Source organism: Panthera pardus, unplaced genomic scaffold (genome assembly GCF_024362965.1).
Source record: "Panthera pardus isolate Hobbes unplaced genomic scaffold, ASM2436296v1 HiC_scaffold_24, whole genome shotgun sequence".
NCBI classification, from domain to species: domain Eukaryota; kingdom Metazoa; phylum Chordata; class Mammalia; order Carnivora; family Felidae; genus Panthera; species Panthera pardus.
The window spans coordinates 18,258,570-18,279,584 of record NW_026526810.1 but is presented as its reverse complement, the minus strand read 5'-3'; the positions used below and the strand labels follow the sequence as shown (position 1 = coordinate 18,279,584).

At 39.8% G+C, this 21,015-nt stretch overlaps 1 long non-coding RNA gene across 1 annotated transcript in view; it reads right to left on the bottom strand.

Annotated features, from left to right (window-relative positions):
* Positions 1-21,015, bottom strand: part of LOC109258146 (uncharacterized) — a 41,443-nt gene that overhangs the window by 4,554 nt on the left and 15,874 nt on the right. The window contains exon 2 of the long non-coding RNA XR_002076208.2: positions 10,381-10,489. This is a non-coding gene — a long non-coding RNA (uncharacterized LOC109258146). The remainder of the gene's footprint in view (positions 1-10,380; positions 10,490-21,015) is intronic.

The following is a 21,015-nucleotide window of genomic DNA, read 5'->3' as shown; positions in this document are numbered from 1 at the left end:
TTAATTTCTGATTACAGAGGGCAGACATCAAAGAATTTTTCAGGTATACTAGTACCATCTACACCAATTAATTCTTTGTATCTTGGTGAAAAGAGTGTCTTCCAGGTCCTCTGTGTAGCTATTTAAAGAATGGCTGAGTAGTTAGCACATAAGAGATCCACTCCAACATGCCCATTTCCTGAACTCTAGAGGCTGCGGGGAAACTTTTGACTTCTCAGTCTCATTAATTGTGGGCAACAGTTGAATGCAGCTTTTAATTACACAACTTAGCATACTGGTAATATCATTCCACATGGGTAAGCCAACAAATTACATCCATGTGAACACATCTGTGTTAATAATTTCAGTTCAATCTCATCTCAAATTTTGTCCATTTTGTTATAATATTCTTAAAATTCACTCTCATGCATGTTTCCTCTTGCAGATAAAAATTGGTAAGTTTTTGCAGCTTTTTTGGTATTTTTATTATCTTTCTAAAAATGACTAGTTCTCTGACTGGCTTTCCTGGGATCTAATGCCCACTATGGATCTGGATGCCATGGGGAGAGCTGAGAAAAATTAACATCTCCTTCTGAGGCAATTGCCTTAGATACAGTCATTGAAAAGACTTTTTCCTGAAGAGAATAGGTCCCTTCACTTGAGGGTGGGAGAGGAGGGTCAGGAGGAAAGTTCACATGGAATGTGGGGTCAAAATGCTCAGCTCGATCTCTGGGCAAATTCTAACCCCTGCATTAGTTACTTATTGCTGTATAACCAGATTACTGCAGAACTACTGGCTTAAAACAACACAAATCTAATGTGTTTTTCGTGTCAGAAGTGTGGGCATCAATCTGCTAACATCTCTGCCTCAGGGTCTCACAAGCTGCAAGCAAGATGTCAGCAGGGGCTGCTCTCTCATCTGAGGCTCAAATAGGAAAGGATCTGGTTCCAAGATCATGTGGTTGTTGACAGTATTTCTTATAGCTGTCACACTAAGAGCCTCAGTCTCTTTATGGTTGTATGTTAGAGACCACCTTCAGCTCTATTCCACATGGTCCTCTCCATGTGGTAGCTCACAATATGGCAGCTCACTTCTGCAAAGTCACAGAGAGTGAGAGAGATTCTCCTAGCAAGACAAATTACATCCTATGAAATGTAATCACATGGATCCCATCACCTTTGCCATCTTCCAGTGTTTTGAAGCAAGTCACAGTTACTACTCACACACAAAGGTAGTGGATTATATAAGAGTGTGAATACTGGGAGGCAGTGATCATGAAAGCCACTATAGCAACTGTCCAGCACAATCTCCATCCCTCATCTTAGACCCTCATCTTCTCCACCAGTACCCTGATCTTAATATAAGGGACTTGGCAAGGTTGTATATTTAGGTGGAAGTAGAAGTCTTGTGCATTATGGGTAAGGATGTAAATTGGTGCAGCCACAGTGTGGAGATACCTCAAAAATTAAAAATAAAACTACCATATGACCCACCAATCTCACTTCTAGGTATGTATCTGAAGGAAACAAAATCATTATCTCAAAGAGATATGTAAACTCTCATGTTCATTACAGCATTATATTTAACAGCTTAGATGTGGAAATAACCCAAGTGTCCATCTAGAGATGAATGACCAAATAAAATGTCATATATGTATACAATGGAATACTATTCAAACATGGAAAAGAAGGACATCCTGGCATTTGCAGCAACATGAATGGAACTTGAGGACATTATGTTAAGTGAAATAAGTCAAAGAAAGACAAATACCTTATGATGTCACTTATATGCAAAATATAAATATAAAAGAAACTTACAGATACAGAGAACAGTTTGGTTGCCAGATGTGGGGTTGAGAGGTAGGGGGAATGGGTAAAGGTGATCAAAGGTACAAATGTCCTGTTATAAGATAGATAAGTTCTGGAATGTAAATGAGTTCTGGGATGGTGACTGTAGTTAACAATACTGTATTGTATATTTGAAAGTTGCTAATTGCAACTATGTGAGCAATGATCATTTTGAAATATATACATATATCCACTCATTATGCTTCATGCCTAATGCAATGTTATATGTCAATTATATCTCAATAAACCAGGGGAAAAGTCATCACCAACCAACAAATCCCTCCCACAATAGGTAACTAACTAACTAATTAAATGGAACTGCAACTCTACAACTAATAGAACCAGGACTTGTTTTTCACATCTTCCCTGCAGTAAAGAAAGTAAAGATGTTACTCACTCATACAGATTTGCAGATTTGTCTATGCATGTTTTGAGTTGGGGACATCACACCTTCAAATTCCCCTTTTCCCTTTGTACACTCTCTCGGTCCACCTAGAACAGCCACATAACTCCACAACATTATAATCACCCTTGTTGCCATAGTAACTAAGTTTCACAGCCACTTGACTGCTCAATGCCTTGCTTTCATCATTCTTGATACTTATAATTAAACACATATTGGATTGTGCAAAATCCTTTTATGTCTGAAACTTTGTTTCTCTTTTCCACTACTGAAAATTAAATGTAGATTTATCATAAAACACAATAACTCAAGAAAATTAGTACCTGTGAAAATTTCACTTTCTTAACAAAAAGAGTAAACACCTGCAGTTTTATTGATGTGGAATGACATCCAGCCATTGTATGCTACAGTTTTTCCCATGAACAATGGGAAAGATCTTTTAATTCTCAAAACAAGTGCAACTACCTACATTCCAGAGTAAATCAAGTATTTTTATTCCTTCCCACAATGTCTCTAAGAAACAGTAGCAATCTTATAAAGGAAATAATCTCTACTTTCTTCCATGGGTCACCAGGTTGGACCCAAGAGGGAAAAGCATGAAAAGAGAGAAAGCAAACTTGGATTTCTGTGAACTTTTGTGTATAGGGCCATTGTTTGTAGTCCATAAAGTGACACAGCAACAAAAGGTTGAAGCACATTTTCAGCCTTGGGCAGAGGAGAAATGATAGAAGGCAGAGCAGTATCATTACCTGAAGCTGTCAGAAAGTGGAAGCATGGAAGTCAGAGTGGGGAAATACTTCATCAGGCCAGAAAGGCCAAGGGATGCTCCACAGAGAAGTTGGGCATTGAGCCAGAAGACAAGAAGTAAATAAAAATAAAACCTGGTTGGGGCGCCTGGGTGGCTCAGTCGGGTAAGCTTCTGACTTCGGCTCAGGTCATTATCTCACGGTTTGTGAGTTGGAGCCCCGCGTTGGGCTCTGTGCTGACAGCTCAGAGCCTGGAGCCTGTTTCAGATTCTGTGTCTCCTTCTCTCTCTGACCCTCCCCCATTCCTGCTCTGTCTCTCTCTGTCTCAAAAATAAATAAACGTTAAAAAAATTTAAAAAAATAAAAATAAAACCTGGTTACTAGAAATCAAGAAGATCATGAATCAGGAGATCTAGGTACTAACCCCCCAGCACTACACTGTTAGCAGTGCTTCACTTTTCTGGGTGTCAGAGCAAGTCTATAGCTAAATGGGGTATTCCGCCATTCCCTTTCCAAGCCATCATTTTACATACATGGCTTAAATGACCCCAGTTGAATGTGTCATGGATACCACAATTTTTATTTCTCTTTTTGTCTAATAGTTTTTCCAACATTGTCAAATAAAGAGACAGCATGCCCAGAAAAGATGATATTCTCTTTGTCATTGTACATGGTGTTCAATCATGGCCTCACTTTTCATCTTGCTTTATGTTCTGTGGAGTTGAATCAATAAACCATCTCTTATTGTGAATAGTCCACCTGATGAAGTATAAACTAATTCAAACTTAGAATCTGATCTATTTTAAACACTTAAAATAGTTAAGTGGGCTGTTAGATATTCCAATCTCAGAACTAAGATGTGTTTATAAAAATAATTTCTCTAGGGTGCCTGGGTGGCTCAGTCTGGTAAGCAGCCATCTCTTGATTTCCCCTCAGGATATCATCTCAACGTTCGTGAGTTTGAGCCCCACATGGGGCTCTGCGCTGACATTGGGCTCTGCTCTGAGCCCCACATCAGATCCTCAGTCCCCCGGTCTCTCTCTCTCTGAAAAATAAATAAATGTTAAAAAAAAATAGTTTCTCTCGATAGTGGCTGTTTGGTTCTGAAACAAGTCAGTACTTATTTTGTCTACTCCACCAACCCATTTCAGGCATGTGCTCTGAATCAGTAGGTTGTCCCCCAACCCCACCTCCATGGCAATTGGTGTTTCAGGTAGTAACAGCAGCACTCTCAAGGAACACAAAACCCCTTTTCCAGCTTCAGAAATTATTTCTGAAATTCTAGGCCATAGGTGAGTTGGCATTTGCCACTAAGTTATTTTGCTGTTACTTAGTTTGTAAGACTGATATATATTGGATGAATCGGTTTATCCAAAACCAAGTAAAACCTAAAACCTTTATCTAAGGAAAGATCCAGAGGTAAGGAGTGGTACCAACCTCTTACTTAGTGGACTTCCCACCTCTCTGAAAGGGGTATACCCATCAATGGCTTTTGGGGATTCTCTGGTGACAGGGAAAGCTGACTGGGAGGCTGCTGCCACCATGCCTGTTTCCATGTGGGGTTTACACAAGAATGTTCAAGCCTATATTATTATCTACAGTTTAAAGGCCTATATCAAATGATTCCATGAAACAGGAATTACCATCACCCCACATCATCAGTGAGAAAATAATGGTCCCAATATGAAATAACTTTCACAGGTTACAGGCAGAGGAGTAGGGCTGGGGCCCAGATGCAAACTGGAGTCTGACTTTCCGGGACACAAATAACTGTGGTCCAGCTGACAATCCTGAGGGCACTGTCCATCTGACAGCCCCAAATTTAGCACCCAGCCTATTGCCCCAAGAGCCTGTGACTCTGCCTTTTGATTCTCTTGCAAGTACCAAGAGGTTCAATGTAAACCAGAAACTTGGGAGTCATTTTTATTGCCCCCTCCCCTTCACTCCTTACAAACAAGGAATTAGCAAATTCTGCTGATTTTTCTCCCTTAATAGTCACCACTATAGTATTTGCCACTTTAATATTTTGTTTAAAGGCAATGTTAAGCACAGACTTTGGATTGAGATTATCTTTTTTCAAATTGAGAATAAACTTTATTCAAACTACTCATCCAAAAAAATATACTCGGTACATATGGTAATGTAGCAAAAAACTTGTGCTCGTAAGCCTTTGAAATATTCAAGTAATCTCCAATGATGCTGATCAGGAAATTCCTTTATTGGTGGGAAGAAATTACTTCTGTCTCCAGAACTATATCACCTGGGAATATTCTGAGTCTCCTTTCTTTTTTTTTATTTTTTTAATTAAAAAAATTTTTTTGATGTTTATTAATTTTTGAAAGAGAGAGAGACAGAGCACAAGAAGGGGTGGGGCAGAGAGAGAGAGGGGGACACAGAATCTGAAGCAGTCTCCGGGCTCTAAGCTGTCAGCACACAGCCCAACGCGGGGCTTGAACTCATGCGCTGGGAAATCATGACCTGAGCCGAAGTCATAGGCTCAACTGACTGAACCACCCAGGTGCCCCAGAGTCTCCTTTCAATGATGTCTCTAAATGTGTGATATTGGGTGAGGCACTTTTCTTCTCTGTGCTTCAATTTTCTTACCTTTAAAAAGGTGAGCTACTCCATAGCATTGTGTGAAGATTAATATATGTAAAATTCTTAGAATAGTACACACAAAAATTGAGCCTTAAATATACATTTGCTGCTGTTACTGTGTGGTCATGCATGACTTCTGGAAAGTGTGTTCTTTCTATATTCAGAATGTGATTCAAAATCAAGATTTCTTCAGGAATTTTTCTGAAAAATGATACCCAGGCAATTCAAGAGCATAGGAGTATATTGCCTATAATCCTGTGCACTTGGCTGGGAAGGTAACACGAAGCCTCAGTGACACAGACTATGTGGATAAACCAGGTTTGCAGAAGACAGGAGCTCAAAAGAGTTGCCTAGAATAGAGGCTGAAGAGCCCCAAGAGATACAGCACAGCAGAGACAGACAGCACAGGGAGAAGAGAAGATAGGCTGGACTAAAAAGCATCTAGCCAGGATAGAAGTTCTGAAGAACCAATGCCTACTTTAATAGGAGAAGCTGGCCTCAGTTTCTCTAAAACGGATTTTGACAAGAGTTGTCCAACAGGATATCAGGAGCCTGCTTAAGTACTTCAGAAAAGGGCCAAGACTTTAGTAGGACACTGGATGTTGAAACAGGAGAAGAGTCTGGTAAGAAGTATATGACTTAGAGGACATGCAGGGGCCAGGGCTCATTCACAGTTTCCAGGGCATCAGGAAAATGGCAATAAGGATATTGTGGACCTCTGAGATGCATCTTTGCCTGGTCAGACTGAACTCTGGAGTCAGGTTGTTCTTCCTGCTCCTTTCCCTGGGACGTGGCCCCTAGACCCCAGTTTGCTAAACCTGCCCTACAGCACTAGCTGTTCTCTCTCTGACTTCTCCATTCACTCCACTGCACTGAGTTCTGTCAGTTCTATGGCCTATCATGGCCATGCAACCACAGAAAGGCCTAAGATTTCAAGACATTGTAAGCCATGAGTTTCCATAATCTCATTTGTCCTTATGGTATGAGTAAAGATAGAGCATCCCTTCATGCTGAAAACTAAAAAGTAAGGTTAAAGATGATATTACCAGGTAGAATATCCACAGCCAGACTGGCTGCCAGGGTCTATAAGGTGAGGGTTAGTTGTACAGCCAGCTTTGCTGAGCTCATGCTTAGAATGAAAGCACTTCTTTGCAGGTTAGGGAATAGAGGAGAAGCAATCTGGAAAGACAAAGCACCCTAAATTTCCTCTCTATATATAACTATATATTAGGGGAAGGCAATTTGATGGCATTTATTAAAACTTTAAAAATTTATAACGTGCAGAACATAAGCACCCTGCCAGTAGGAACTTGACTTTCTTCACTGCTCTACACTGCTATGAACTCCAGAATCTAGAACAGTAGGTTCAAAATCTTTTACTTCAAAATATTTGTAGAATGGACTTAAACTTATGACTCAACCATTCTACTTGTTAGAATTTAGTTACACTATTCAGCTTTTGCAATGGTATTGAATGTCCCTAATATCCCAGAGTAGTATAATAAGAAATCTCTCTTTCTCTGTTACCACCACTTGGGAATGTGGGTCAGCTCTGGTCTTCTCTGCATGTGCTCCCATTATGGAGTCATAGATGGAGGAAAGCAGACCTTATCTCAGATATGCTGTTCCTGAGGCAAAGGGAGAAAGAGCAACAGGTGGAGCTGAACTACACCATCCGAAGCAGAGTGTCCCTTCTGATGTGGTGCTCACAGGTCCAAAGCCAATAATGGGACAGGGAATGTGCTTTGCTTGCTTGGAGACATGACAAGGGCAGGATAGATATGATGCAGTGTGAATCAGTAGAACACAATCGTAGGGAAACCCAGACAAACAAGTAGGCTTGTCCCAGGGTGTTTTTAGCATCTTGTTTGTGAAAAAAAAAAAAAAAAAAAAAAAGTTGTAAAATACTATCAATGATTGAATGGATAAGGCATACTAGAGAATATACTATAGCAGTTGTGCATGATAAGGAAGATTTTTATAGAATGAACAACCCCCCAAAACATACTAGTGAAAATAAACCCCTGCAAAATGATATATAAAATAGCAAACAGCACAAAATACTATTTTTATTTGGTACATTCATGTGTCTACATGCCTTTAAGAAGTATGGCAATATGATAGACCTATTTTTAACTTTTTGAAGCACTTTCATACTGTTTTCCATAGTAGCTGAACCAATTTACATTCCCATCAACAGTGCACAAGTGTTCTCTTTTCTCCACATCCTGGCCAGCACTTATTATCCCTTATCTTCTTGATGATAGCCATTATAACAGGATGAAGTAATACATCATTGTGGTTTTGACCTGCATTTTCCTGATGATTACTGATGTTGAACATCTTTTCATGTACCTGTTGACCAAATGAAATATTATTCAGCCATGAAAAGAAAGGACATCGTGCTGTTTGTGATAACATGTATAGAACATGAGGACATTATGTTAAGTGAGGTAAGTCAGAAAGAAAAAGATAAGTACTGAATAATATCACTTGTATGTGGAATTTTAAAAAGCCAAATATGTAAAAACAGACAAAGGAAAATGGTGGTTATTAAGATATGGGGGGAGGGTAGGACAGACATTGAAGGGTGCAAACTTGCAACAAGTACTAAATAAGCCCTAGAGACTTAATGCACAGTATTGTATTATAATCATCAAACTTGCTGAGAGACTAGAATTTAATTCTTCCAACCATTAAAAAAATGATAATTAATATGGTAGGTGTTAATTATGGCTAGTCTCAATCACATTACAACATATAAATGTATCAAATTAAGATGTTGTGCACCTTAAATTTACACAATGTTATGTGTCAAATATATTTCAACTAAAAACAAAAGTAAAGGGGTGGGTTAAATGGGAAAGGGGTATTAAAGAGGGCACTTTTGGGGATGAATACTGAGTGTCATATGTAAGAGATGAATCACTTGATTCTACTCCTGAAACCAAGACTACACTGTATGTTAATTAACTTGAAAATAAACTTAAAAAAAAAAAGTATGACAAGATGTTACCAAATGGATAGATGTTGGCAGGGTAAAAAGTGAGTGAGTGTGGGGTGGGAAGATACACCAGGATACACCTGCTATTCTTTTCATGTGAGGGGGTTTGCTTAAACTTTTATGCCCAAGAGGATAAGAAAAACTGACTTTTATGGCAAATACCTCTTCCTCTACTTAGACAAGAAGAGCAACTTAAACAAAAAATGGTCCAATACTAAAGCCAACTCCTATGATAATATTTCCTTTCAAAGTGAGCCTGAAATTGGTTGGCTAAATTTCATTTAGAGAAATGTTATAATTTCTGGTAATGGTTTGTTTTTTTATTTTTTTCATGGAAAGAATCTTGAGTTGAGCCCCAAAGACTGTGTTGGTGCCACTGGTTCATTCTACTCGGTAACCAGGACTCTAATGAAAGCTTTGAACCACTGTCCTCCAGATGCTAGATCATCTGTGTTAATTCTGCCACCTTTGATTTTTAAGGAAAAAAAAAAAGAGAAAGCAAAGCATGTAACACTTTCTATCTTCAATGAACTCTGGTTGAACCTGACAGATGTTGGAGCTTTTCATTTTCTCCTCAAGCAAGGCTCAATGGAGATTATGTTACCAGGGTAATCGCCATCACTCTGTTTGCTCTATTAATCTACCCCCTCTAAATGTTGATTCTAGATATATAAATGTGGCCTTAGTGTCCATTTTTCCACAGATTTACCAGCTTGGGTTTTCATTTTGCAATTTTACTAATATCAGTCCTCTAAAGGAAAATAGAAAGAAAGAAAATCTTCAACTGCTGTGGCTGTAAATCACATACTTGGAAAAATAATTTTACTTATTCTTTGGGTTGCTTCAACATGAGGCTATTATTCTAACTAAACACTTCTCAGGATGTCTGGGATTTGGAATCACACATACCATTGTTCATCCACTTTCTAACAGGGAAAAAATATCTGGACTTCTGTGAGCCTCTGTTTCTACCCCTGTAGTACAGAGATAATTACTACCTTACACAATGTCATTAGGAAGATAAAATAAAATTAGGTAAGTTAAGTACTAGGCTACTGTCTTCAAAACAAGATATGTTCCCTGGAAATTTAATCAATGGTATTGTGGTTGCATTATATGGTGATAGATGGTAGCTATACTTGTGGTGAGTATAGATAGCATCAGTATAGAGTTGTTGGATCACTATATTGGATATCTGAAACTATGTAACATTGTGTGCAAACTATACTTCAAATAATAATAATTTTAAAAAGGCATGTTCTCTTAATATTAGTTCCTGAGATTCTGTCTCTGATTATGTATGGGAAGATTGGTTATACTAACATGAAGTAACTTACTCCCTCTCATTTGCTACAAAGTGAGTGCAGTATTCCCCAAGAAAAAGTAGAGGAATACTTGCTCCACTTAACAAGGAGGAAAGTGTTCTGGCAGGGAAGCAGACCCTTCTCAAACCAACATTACTCTACACACTGTAGCTTGATTTCAGTCACCACAGACCTCAGGGCAGTCCTCCATCCAGCCTGCTGAACCTTCAGTGTAGGTCAGTCCCTGGACTTGAGGCTGAAAATCTGGCATAACATAGGACAAGAGGAATTCAAAACACGTGAACTTAGTGAGACATTTTACCTTTCAGAGTCTTAATCTTCTTATATGGACAATTGGGGGGGTGGGTAAGATAGATGACCTTTGAGATTCCTTCTGGGGGTACACACAGACAAATAATGACTCTGGGGTTCTAATCTGCTGTTAATATACATAACACAAGTAGTCAGTAGGTGCAGAGTAACTGGATGGTGACTCACCAATGATGGATTCCTGGTTTCCTGGATCTGTTTCTTTCTGGGATCTGTCTCTCAGGAAATCATAGTTGCTTTACTGATTCCCAAATACTCTTCTGCAGACATTTGCTTTCTGGTATGAAAAAAAAAAAAAAATGGAGTGACTTATACTGATTAGGTTTACCTTGTTAGAACTCTGAAAGACAAACTGACAAGGAATGGTAGATTCACTGTGCTTACTGTTTAATAACCCTGGCTGCTGTTATTGTTGTTTTGGCTAACTCTAGACAGAGTACTAGATTTCAACCACCTTGTCTGAGACCATGCAGAAAAAAGCACCAATATGTTTTGAGCATCCACAATGGACCCAGTGTTACATGGAAAGCTTCATATATCATTAATATATATTTATTTTATAGTGATATCAGTGTATTAAAAATAAAGCAAAACAAATAAATAAGACTCCAGCTGTGAAAATTAATAAAGAGAAACCAAAAAAGTAGATTCAGGATGCTAGACAGGAAGGCTACTAGGGGGAGCCATACCATTCAATGCTAATCACAAGAAGAATTGTCAACTACAGACCCAACAGAAGATTCCTTAACAAGAAAGAATGATCAATTATAGGCCACCCAGGGAAAGTACATTGCATCTTCTACAAGAATTTACCCCTGCAACTTAGCCAATGAGAAACCTTCACCACCCCGAACTCTTGCTTTTCTCCAAAGGACTTTCACTCAAAACAACTCCTCTCAACTTCCTCCTTCTCTATAAAATAATGTTCCTCTCTTTTTTTGTTGTTGTTGGACTGACTTACGATTTTGCTGTGACTTGCTAGCCATGGATTGTAATTTTCTGCTTTTCTCAAATAAACCAATCTTTTGCTAGTAAAATAATTGGCAGTTTTATTTTTTTTAACATTTGTTCATTTTTGAGAGATTGTGAGTGAGGGAGGGGCAGAGAGAGAGAAAGAATCTGAAGCAGGCTCTAGGCTCTGAGCTGTCAGCAACAGAGCCCAACGCGGGGCTCGAATTCGTGGACTGCAAGATCATGACTTGAGCTGAAGTCAGATGCCTAACCCACTGAGCCACTCAGGCGTCCCAGTGGCAGTTTTATTTTTAAGGTTGACATCATACATTCTTAAGTCTAGTTAACTTGTGTTCAGATTCTGACTTTTCTCCTTACTTACTGTGTCACCTTGATTAAGCTATTCAGCCTGGTGAGACTCAGATTTTTTATCAGTAAAGTAATAATAACCACCATTTTTTCAAAATTCTGTGTGAATTAAAAATATTATCTGTAGGGGCACCTGGGTGGTTCAGTTGGTTAAGTGTCCAACACTTGATTTCAGCTCAGGTCATGATCTCACAGTTTATGGATTTAAATCCTTTGTCTGGTTCTGTGTTGACAGTGGAGCCTGCTTTGGATTCTCTCTCCCTCTCTCTCTCTCTGCCCCTACCCCATGCTTGCTCGTGCTTTCTCTCCCCCCTCTCTAAAAACAAATTAATAAACTTGAAAAAAATAGTACCTGTAAACCAAAGCACACAATGGGTTTCCTTCAGCAGTGGCTATTGGTACCATTACTGACTGACACATGGAATATAGATGCCATATGTCACATCTCTGCTTTCTGTACTCTTTTTGTGAAAGCAAGGGATGAGTTTCTCAAAGTCTGTTTCCTTATGTTTAAAAAGGATTAACGGGGGGAGGACCTGGAAGACGGTGGCATAGGAGGACGCTGGGCTCACTGTGCATCCTGCTGATCACTTAGATTCCACCTACACCTGCCTAAATAACCCAGAAAACGGTCAGAGGATTAGCAGAACGGAGTCTCCGGAGCCAAGCGCAGACGAGAGGCCCACGGAAGAGGGTAGGAAGGGCAGCGAGGCGGTGCGCACTCCACAGACTGGCGGGAGGGAGCCGGGCGGAGGGGCGGCTCGCCAGCCAAGCAGAGCCCCCGAGTCTGGCTGGCAAAAGCGGAGGGGCCGGAGGGACTGTGTTCCGACAGCAAGCGAGACTTAGCCTCTGGGAGGTCATAAGTTAACAGCTCTGCTCGGAAAGCGGGAAAGCTGGAGGACAAAAGGAGGGAGAGCTGCTAAGCCCCCGGACAACAGAGCTCAGTTTGGTGGGGAACAAAGGCGCTCGCCAGCGCCATCTCCCCCGCCCATCCCCCAGCCAAAATCCCAAAGGGAACCAGTTCCTGCCAAGGAACTTGCTCACTCAGCACAAACACCCAACTCTGTGCTTCTGCGGATCCAAACCTCCGGCAGTGGATCTGACTCCTGCCTGTTGCCACAGGGCCCCTCCTGAAGTGGATCACCTAAGGAGAAGGGAGCTAAGCCTGCCCCTCCTGCCCCATGCAGCTTGCCTACCCACCCCAGCTAATACGCCAGATCCCCAGCACCACAAGCCTGGCAGTGTGCAAGTAGTCCAGACTGCCAGGCCACCCCACAGTGAATCCCGCCCCTAGGAGAGGGGAAGAGAAGGTACACACCTGTCTGACTGTGGCCCCAGCGGTGAGCTGGGGGAAGACATCAGGTCTGACTGCAGCCCCACCCACCAACTCCAGTTATACACCACAGCACAGGGGAAGTGCCCTGCAGGTCCTCACCACTCCAGGGACTATCAAAAATGACCAAACGGAAGAATTCCCCTCAGAAGAATCTTCAGGAAATAACAACAGCTAATGAACTGATGAAAAAGGATTTAAATAATATAACAGAAAGTGAATTTAGAATAATAGTCATAAAATTAATCGCTGGGCTTGAAAACAGTATACAGGACAGCAGAGAATCTCTTGCTACAGAGATCAAGTGACTAAGGAACAGTCACCAGGAGCTGAAAAGCGCTTTAAATGAAATGCAAAACAAAATGGAAACGACGACGGCTCGGATTGAAGAGGCAGAGGAGAGAATAGGTGAACTAGAAGATAAAGTTATGGAAAAAGAGGAAGCTGAGAGAAAGAGAGATAAAAAAATCCAGGAGTATGAGGGGAAAATTAGAGAACTAAGTGATACACTAAAAAGAAATAATATATGCATAATTGGTATCCCAGAGGAGGAAGAGAGAGGGAAAGGTGCTGAAGGGGTACTTGAAGAAATTATAGCTGAGAACTTCCCTGAACTGGGGAAGGAAAAAGGCATTGAAATCCAAGAGGCACAGAGAACTCCCTTCAGACGTAACTTGAATCGATCTTCTGCACGACATATCATAGTGAAACTGGCAAAATACAAGGATAAAGAGAAAATTCTGAAAGCAGCAAGGGATAAACGTGCCCTCACATAAAAAGGGAGACCTATAAGACTCGTGACTGATCTCTCTTTTGAAACTTGGCAGGCCAGAAGGAATGGCACGATATCTACAGTGTGCTAAACAGGAAAAATATGCAGCCGAGAATCCTTTATCCAGCAAGTCTGTCATTTAGAATAGAAGGAGAGATAAAGGTCTTCCCAAACAAACAAAAACTGAAGGAATTTGTCACCACTAAACCAGCCCTACAAGAGATCCTAAGGGGGATCCTGTGAGACAAAGTACCAGAGACATCGCTACAAGCATAAAACATACAGACATCACAATGACTCTAAACCCGTATCTTTCTATAATAACACTGAATGTAAATGGATTAAATGCGCCAACCAAAAGACATAGGGTATCAGAATGGATAAAAAAACAAGACCCATCTATTTGCTGTCTACAAGAGACTCATTTTAGATCTGAGGACACCGTTAGATTGAGAGTGAGGGGATGGAGAACTATTTATCATGCTACTGGAAGCCAAAAGAAAGCTGGAGTAGCCATACTTATATCAGACAAACCAGACTTTAAATTAAAGGCTGTAACAAAAGATGAAGAAGGGCATTATATAATAATTACAGGGTCTATCCATCAGGAAGAGCTAACAATTATAAATGTCTATGCGCCAAATACCGGAGCCCCCAAATACATAAGACAATTACTCATAAACATAAGCAACCTTATTGATAAGAATGTGGTCATTGCAGGGGACTTTAACACCCCACTTACAGAAATGGATAGATCATCTAGACACACGGTCAATAAAGAAACAAGGGCCCTGAATGATACATTGGATCAGATGGACTTGACAGATATATTTAGAACTCTGCATCCCAAAGCAACACAATATACTTTCTTCTCCAGTGCACATGGAACCTTCTCCAAGATAGATCATATACTGGGTCACAAAATAGCCCTTCAAAAGTTTACAAGAATTGAAATCATACCATGCATACTTTCAGACCACAATGCTATGAAGCTTGAAATCAACCACAGGAAAAAGTCTGGAAAACCTCCAAAAGCATGAAGGTTAAAGAACACCCTACCAACGAATGAGTGGGTCAACCAGGCAATTAGAGAAGAAATTAAAAAATATATGGAAACAAACGAAAATGAAAATACAACAATCCAAACGCTTTGGGATGCAACGAAGGCAGTCCTGAGAGGAAAATACATTGCAATCCAACCCTATCTCAAGAAACAAGAAAAATCCCAAATACAAAATCTAACAGCACACCTAAAGGAATAGAAGCAGAACAGCAAAGGCAGCCTAAACCCAGCAGAAGAAGAGAAATAATAAAGATCAGAGCAGAAATAAACAATATAGAATCTAAAAAAACTGTAGAGCAGATCAACGAAACCAAGAGTTGGTTTTTTGAAAAAATAAACAAAATTGACAAACCTCTAGCCAGGCTTCTCAAAAAGAAAAGGGAGATGACCCAAATAGATAAAATCATGAATGAAAATGGAATTATTACAACCAATCCCTCAGAGATACAAACAATTATCAGGGAATACTATGAAAAATTATATGCCAACAAATTGGACAACCTGGAAGAAATGGACAAATTCCTAAACACCCACACTCTTCCAAAACTCAATCAGGAAGATTGAGTTCCAGGAAGATTGAGATTGAACAGACCCATAACCAGCGAAGAAATTGAATCGGTTATCAAAAATCTCCCAACAAATAAGAGTCCAGGACAAGATGGCTTCCCAGGGGAGTTCTACCAGACGTTTAAAGCAGGGATAATACCTATCCTTCTCAAGCTATTCCAAGAAATAGAAAGGGAAGGAAAACTTCCAGACTCATTCTATGAAGCCAGTATTACTTTGATTCCTAAGCCAGACAGAGACCCAGTAAAAAAAGAGAACTACAGGCCAATATCCCTGATGAATATGGATGCAAAAATTCTCAATAAGATACTAGCAAATTGAATTCAACAGCATATAAAAAGAATTATTCACCATGATCAAGTGGGATTCATTCCTGGGATGCAGGTCTGGTTCAACATTCGCAAATCAATCAACGTGATACATCACATTAACAAAAAAAAAAAGAGAAGAACCATATGATCCTGTCAATCGATGCAGAAAAGGCCTTTGACAAAATCCAGCACTCTTTCTTAATAAAAACCCTTGAGAAAGTCGGGATAGAAGGAACATACTTAAAGATCATAAAAGCCATTTATGAAAAGCCCACAGCTAACATCATCCTCAATGGGGAAAAACTAAGAGCTTTTTCCCTGAGATCAGGAACACGACAGGGATGCCCACTTTCACCGCTGTTGTTTAACATAGTGCCGGAAGTTCTAGCATCAACAATCAGACAACAAAAGGAAATCAAAGGCATCAAAATTGGCAAAGATGAAGTCAAGCTTTCGCTTTTTGCAGATGACATGATATTATACATGGAAAACCAGATAGACTCCACCAAAAGTCTGCTAGAACTGATACATGAATTCAGCAAAGTTGCAGGATACAAAATCAATGTACAGAAATCAGTTGCATTCTTATACACTAACAATGAAGCAACAGAAAGACAAATAAAGAAACTGATCCCATTCCCAATTGCACCAAGAAGCATAAAATACCTAGGAATAAATCTAACCAAAGATGTAAAAGATCTGTATGCTGAAAACTCTAGAAAGCTTATGAAGGTAATTGAAGAAGATATAAAGAAATGGAAAGACATTCCCTGCTCATGGATTGGAAGAATAAATATTGTGAAAATGTCAATACTACCCAAAGCTATCTCCACATTCAATGCAATCCCAATCAAAATTGCACCAGCATTCTTCTCGAAACTAGAACAAGCCATCCTAAAGTTCATATGGAACCACAAAAGGCCCCCAATAGCCAAAGTAATTTTGAAGAAGAAGACCAAAGCAGGAGGCATCACAATCCCAGACTTTAGCCTCTACTACAAAGCTGTAATCATCAAGACAGCATGGTATTGGCACAAAAACAGACACATAGACCAATGGAATAGAATAGAAACCCCAGAACTAGACCCACAAACGTTTGGCCAACTCATCTTTGACAAAGCAGGAAAGAACATCCAATGGAAAAAAGACAGTCTCATTAACAAATGGTGCTGGGAGAACTGGACAGCAACATGCAGAAGGTTGAAACTAGACCACTTTCTCACACCATTCACAAAAATAAACTCAAAATGGATAAAGGACCTGAATGTGAGACAGGAAACCATCAAAACCTTAGAGGAGAAAGCAGGAAAAGACCTCTCTGACCTCAACCGTAGCAATCTCTTACTGGACACATCCCCAAAGGCAAGGGAATTAAAAGCAAAAGTGAATTACTGGGACCTTATGAAGATTAAAAGCTTCTGCACTGCAAAGGAAACAACCAACAAAACTAAAAGGCAACCAACGGAATGGGAAAAGATATTTGCAAATGATATATCGGACAAAGGGCTAGTATCCAAAATCTATAAAGAGCTCATCAAACTCCACACCCGAAAAACAAATAACCCAGTGAAGAAATGGGCAGAAAACATGAATAGACACGTCTCTAAAGAAGACATCCGGATAGCCATCAGGCACATGAAAAGATGTTCAACGTCGCTCCTTATCAGGGAAATACAAATCAAAACCACACTCAGATATCACCTCATGCCAGTCAGAGTGGCCAAAATGAAGAAATCAGGAGACTATAGATGCTGGAGAGGATGTGGAGAAACGGGAACCCTCTTGCACTGTTGGTGGGAATGCAAATTGGTGCAGCCGCTCTGGAAAACAGTGTGGAGGTTCCTCAGAAAATTAAAAAGAGACCTACCCTATGGCCCAGCAATAGCACTGCTAGGAATTTACCCAAGGGGTACAGGAGTACTGATGCATAGGGGCACTTGTACCCCAATGTTTATAGCAGCACTCTCAACAATAGCCAAATTATGGAAAGAGCCTAAATGTCCATCAACTGATGAATGGATAAAGAAATTTTGGTTTATATACACAATGGAATACTACGTGGCAATGAGAAAGATGAAATATGGCCTTTTGTAGCAACGTGGATGGAACTGGAGAGTGTGATGCTAAGTGAAATAAGCCATACAGAGAAAGACAGATACCATATGGTTTCACTCTTATGTGGATCCTAAGAAACTTAACAGAAACCCATGGGGGAAGGGAAGGAAAAAAAAAAAAAGAGGTTAGAGTGGGAGAGAGCCAAAACATAAGAGACTGGTAAAAACTGAGAACAAACTGAGGGTTGATGGGGGGTGGGAGGGAGGGCAGGGTGGGTGATGGGTATTGAGGAGGGCACCTTTTGGGATGAGCAGTGGGTGTTGTATGGAAACCAATTTGACAATAAATTTCATATATTAAAAAAAATAGAAAGGATTAACGGTAGTGTATACTTCTCAGGGTTGATGCAAAATGCATTTGGCAGAGTGAGTCCTGGAAAATAATTAGTACTCAGTAAATAATTGCTACTTTCCTCTACATTTTCTATTATGTGCAATAGTGTTATATTGAGAACAATCTCTTTCAGTTGACCCATATCATTCTCTGAATAATTTGTGTTCAATTCAATGCTCGAAATAGGCCAAAAGTTAGAAGGCAATCCATGATATCAGAGGTTGTGCTGGGAGTTTCAAACACCCTTTCTGACCCTGCTGACATTTCATGTGCAACAGGAAAAATATTGCACATGTTTTTGTCTACAGAAAAACAGCAAACTTACATTTGCCTCTGATTTCTTCCAGGCAGGACTCAGTAGATCTTGTTTGCCATACAGAGAACCAGGTATCAGAGGATAACATGAAAGCCAGGTGTATGACAAAATGAGATCTAGATTGCATTTCAAAAGTGGCTCTGAGATGGAAGGACTTTTTAAAGAACAGGTGTTTGGAGCCTCCCTCCCCCACCCCCCACCTTCCATATTTCTACTATGAACTTTTCCTCTGAGATTAAAAAGCAACAGGCTTGCAAGAGGCTTTTCTTTCCATTTTCTGTGCTATTTTGGTGCTATTTTTCTAGTATTCAGCCCTGCAGTTTTTTTCTCCCAGCCTTCACGCTTTTTTGACTGAAAGTTATTATCACTCTTCTGTGTTTGGAACTGGTCCCTAGGAAGCTCAGATTCTCGCATTTTCATTTCTAATCTAGGCTATGTGTTCTCACCTTTTGACTGTCTGCTTCTGACTTAACTTTTCACTTACATCTACTTAGGCAATTGGGTTTTATTTTTTTAATCAGTGGACTTATTTCATTAGGCAGTTTTAGGTTCATAGAAAAACTGAGCAGATACTGCACAGAGTTACCATTTATCCCCTCTTCCAGAATTCAGTTCCCCTACTATTATTTTTTAACAGATTTATTGAGGTATAATTGATATACCGAAAGATGTATATATTTAATGTATAGAATTTAATGAATTTGGACATATGCATATGCATGGAACCATCATCACAATCAAGGTAATAAACATATCCATCACCTCCAAAAATTATCTTTGTGCTCCTTTGTGTTTGTTTATGTGTGTGGGGAGTTATAAGAGCACTTAACGTGAGATTACCTTCATAACCAATTTGTAAGTGTGCAACACAGGATTGTCAACTACAGGCACATTGTACAGCAGATCTGTAGAACTTACTCATCTTGGCATAACTAGTTCCTTTATTGAATACATTTTATTTTAAAACATTGCCTTCCACTGCTCTGTCAGTGATAAAAGCTAAAATACTTGGGCTCCATTCCCATAAGGTACATTTCACATCTTGGTTTCCTTGAGATTCTTCCTACAAGGACTATTTAAGAATGAAATAGTGCTTTCTGAGTGACAAGTGCTAGAAGAGTAGAGATCATATATCGGATGCTTCTGACTGAGACATTTTGTTTAATCTTTCCTTACAAGCTTTACCTTTGGTGTCATCTCACCTTTACAAGTTTATATTTGTTAAGAGAAGAATGACATCAAAGCAAAGCCTGAGACAAAAGTTAGGCATTACTACTTAGATAGTAGAATTCCAGGGAAGTATGAGTGAGCACAAAAGCAGCAAGACAAGGAAGGAGAGACAACCAGCCACCTGGTCCATGCAACCTTGTCGGTTCATCTCCTGAAAGGCAATGTGATTGCCTACCTCTCAGGGCAGCTGAAACAGGGAAAGTAAAGAAGAAGAATATATTGACTGATCTTTACCTCCTACTGGTTGGAAGATCATCCTTATAGTATTTTGGTATTCCTGCATTTCCAGTTGCATAGACGTGGGTACAAAGCATATCCTATGGAATCTTATGCCTCAATACCAATAAGCAAACCTATGGCGGGTGATGAAAAGTGACGAGTAAGGCAGGAGGCAAGGTGCTATTGGGTTATGCCTACATGGAGCTGGCTGCCTCATTGTTCCAGTGAAGCTGGAATAATGCAGAAGGAAGCTAGAGGCAGAGGGACTGAGAGAATCTAAAGTAGCAGAGTAGGGTAGGTGGTGATATTTGGGCTGTCGATGATGGAGACTATAAATCACAGAAAGGAATAGTGTTTTCACAACAACAGTGTGGCTGAAGCACAGCCATATTCATATTCCATATTTTGACAGCCACAATAAAACTACATAACTAAGTATGCAGTCTACCTAATAAAGAGTGCTTTGATTCAATAGAAATTTAATGAAGTTTTGGTTCAAGATGGAGATGTAGGAGGCTCCTGCACTCATTTCCTCCCTCTGACCATTGAAACTACAACTACACACAGAAGAATACCCTCTGAAAGAAATCTAGAAACTAGCTGAGTGACCCCTACACATCTGGTGAACAAGAAAAAAAAAACACATCGAACTGGATAGGAGAGGTAGACACAATCTCATCACAGCCCCACCCTGGGGATGGAAATATGATAGGAAGGGAAATCTCAATTCCCATCTTCTCCCCAAATAGCAAAGGATTTAGACCCCAAATCCAGCACTCCAACTTTTAAGACTTCCACCTGAAGGATAAAACCCCAAAATATCTCGGTCTGAAAGCCAATGGAGCTTGTGTCCATGAGACCCATTGACTACAACATAGAAATAGTTCTTATGGGTTATTGAGGACTCACTGTTCTGATTTTTTTTTTTAATTAGTGTTGGCATTTTAATTTTAATTTTATTTTATTTTAAATTTACATCCAAGTTAGTAGGCATATAGTGTAAAAATGATTTCAGGAGTAGATTCCTTAATGCTCTTTACCCATTTAGCCCATCCCCCCTCCAACAACCCCTCCAGTAAAGCTCAGTTTGTTCTCCATATTTACGAGTCTCTTCTGTTTTGTCCTTCTCCCTGTTTTTATATTATTTTTATTTCCCTTCCCTTATGTTCATCTGTTTTGTCTCTTAAAGTCCACATATGAGTGAAATCATATGATTTTTGTCTT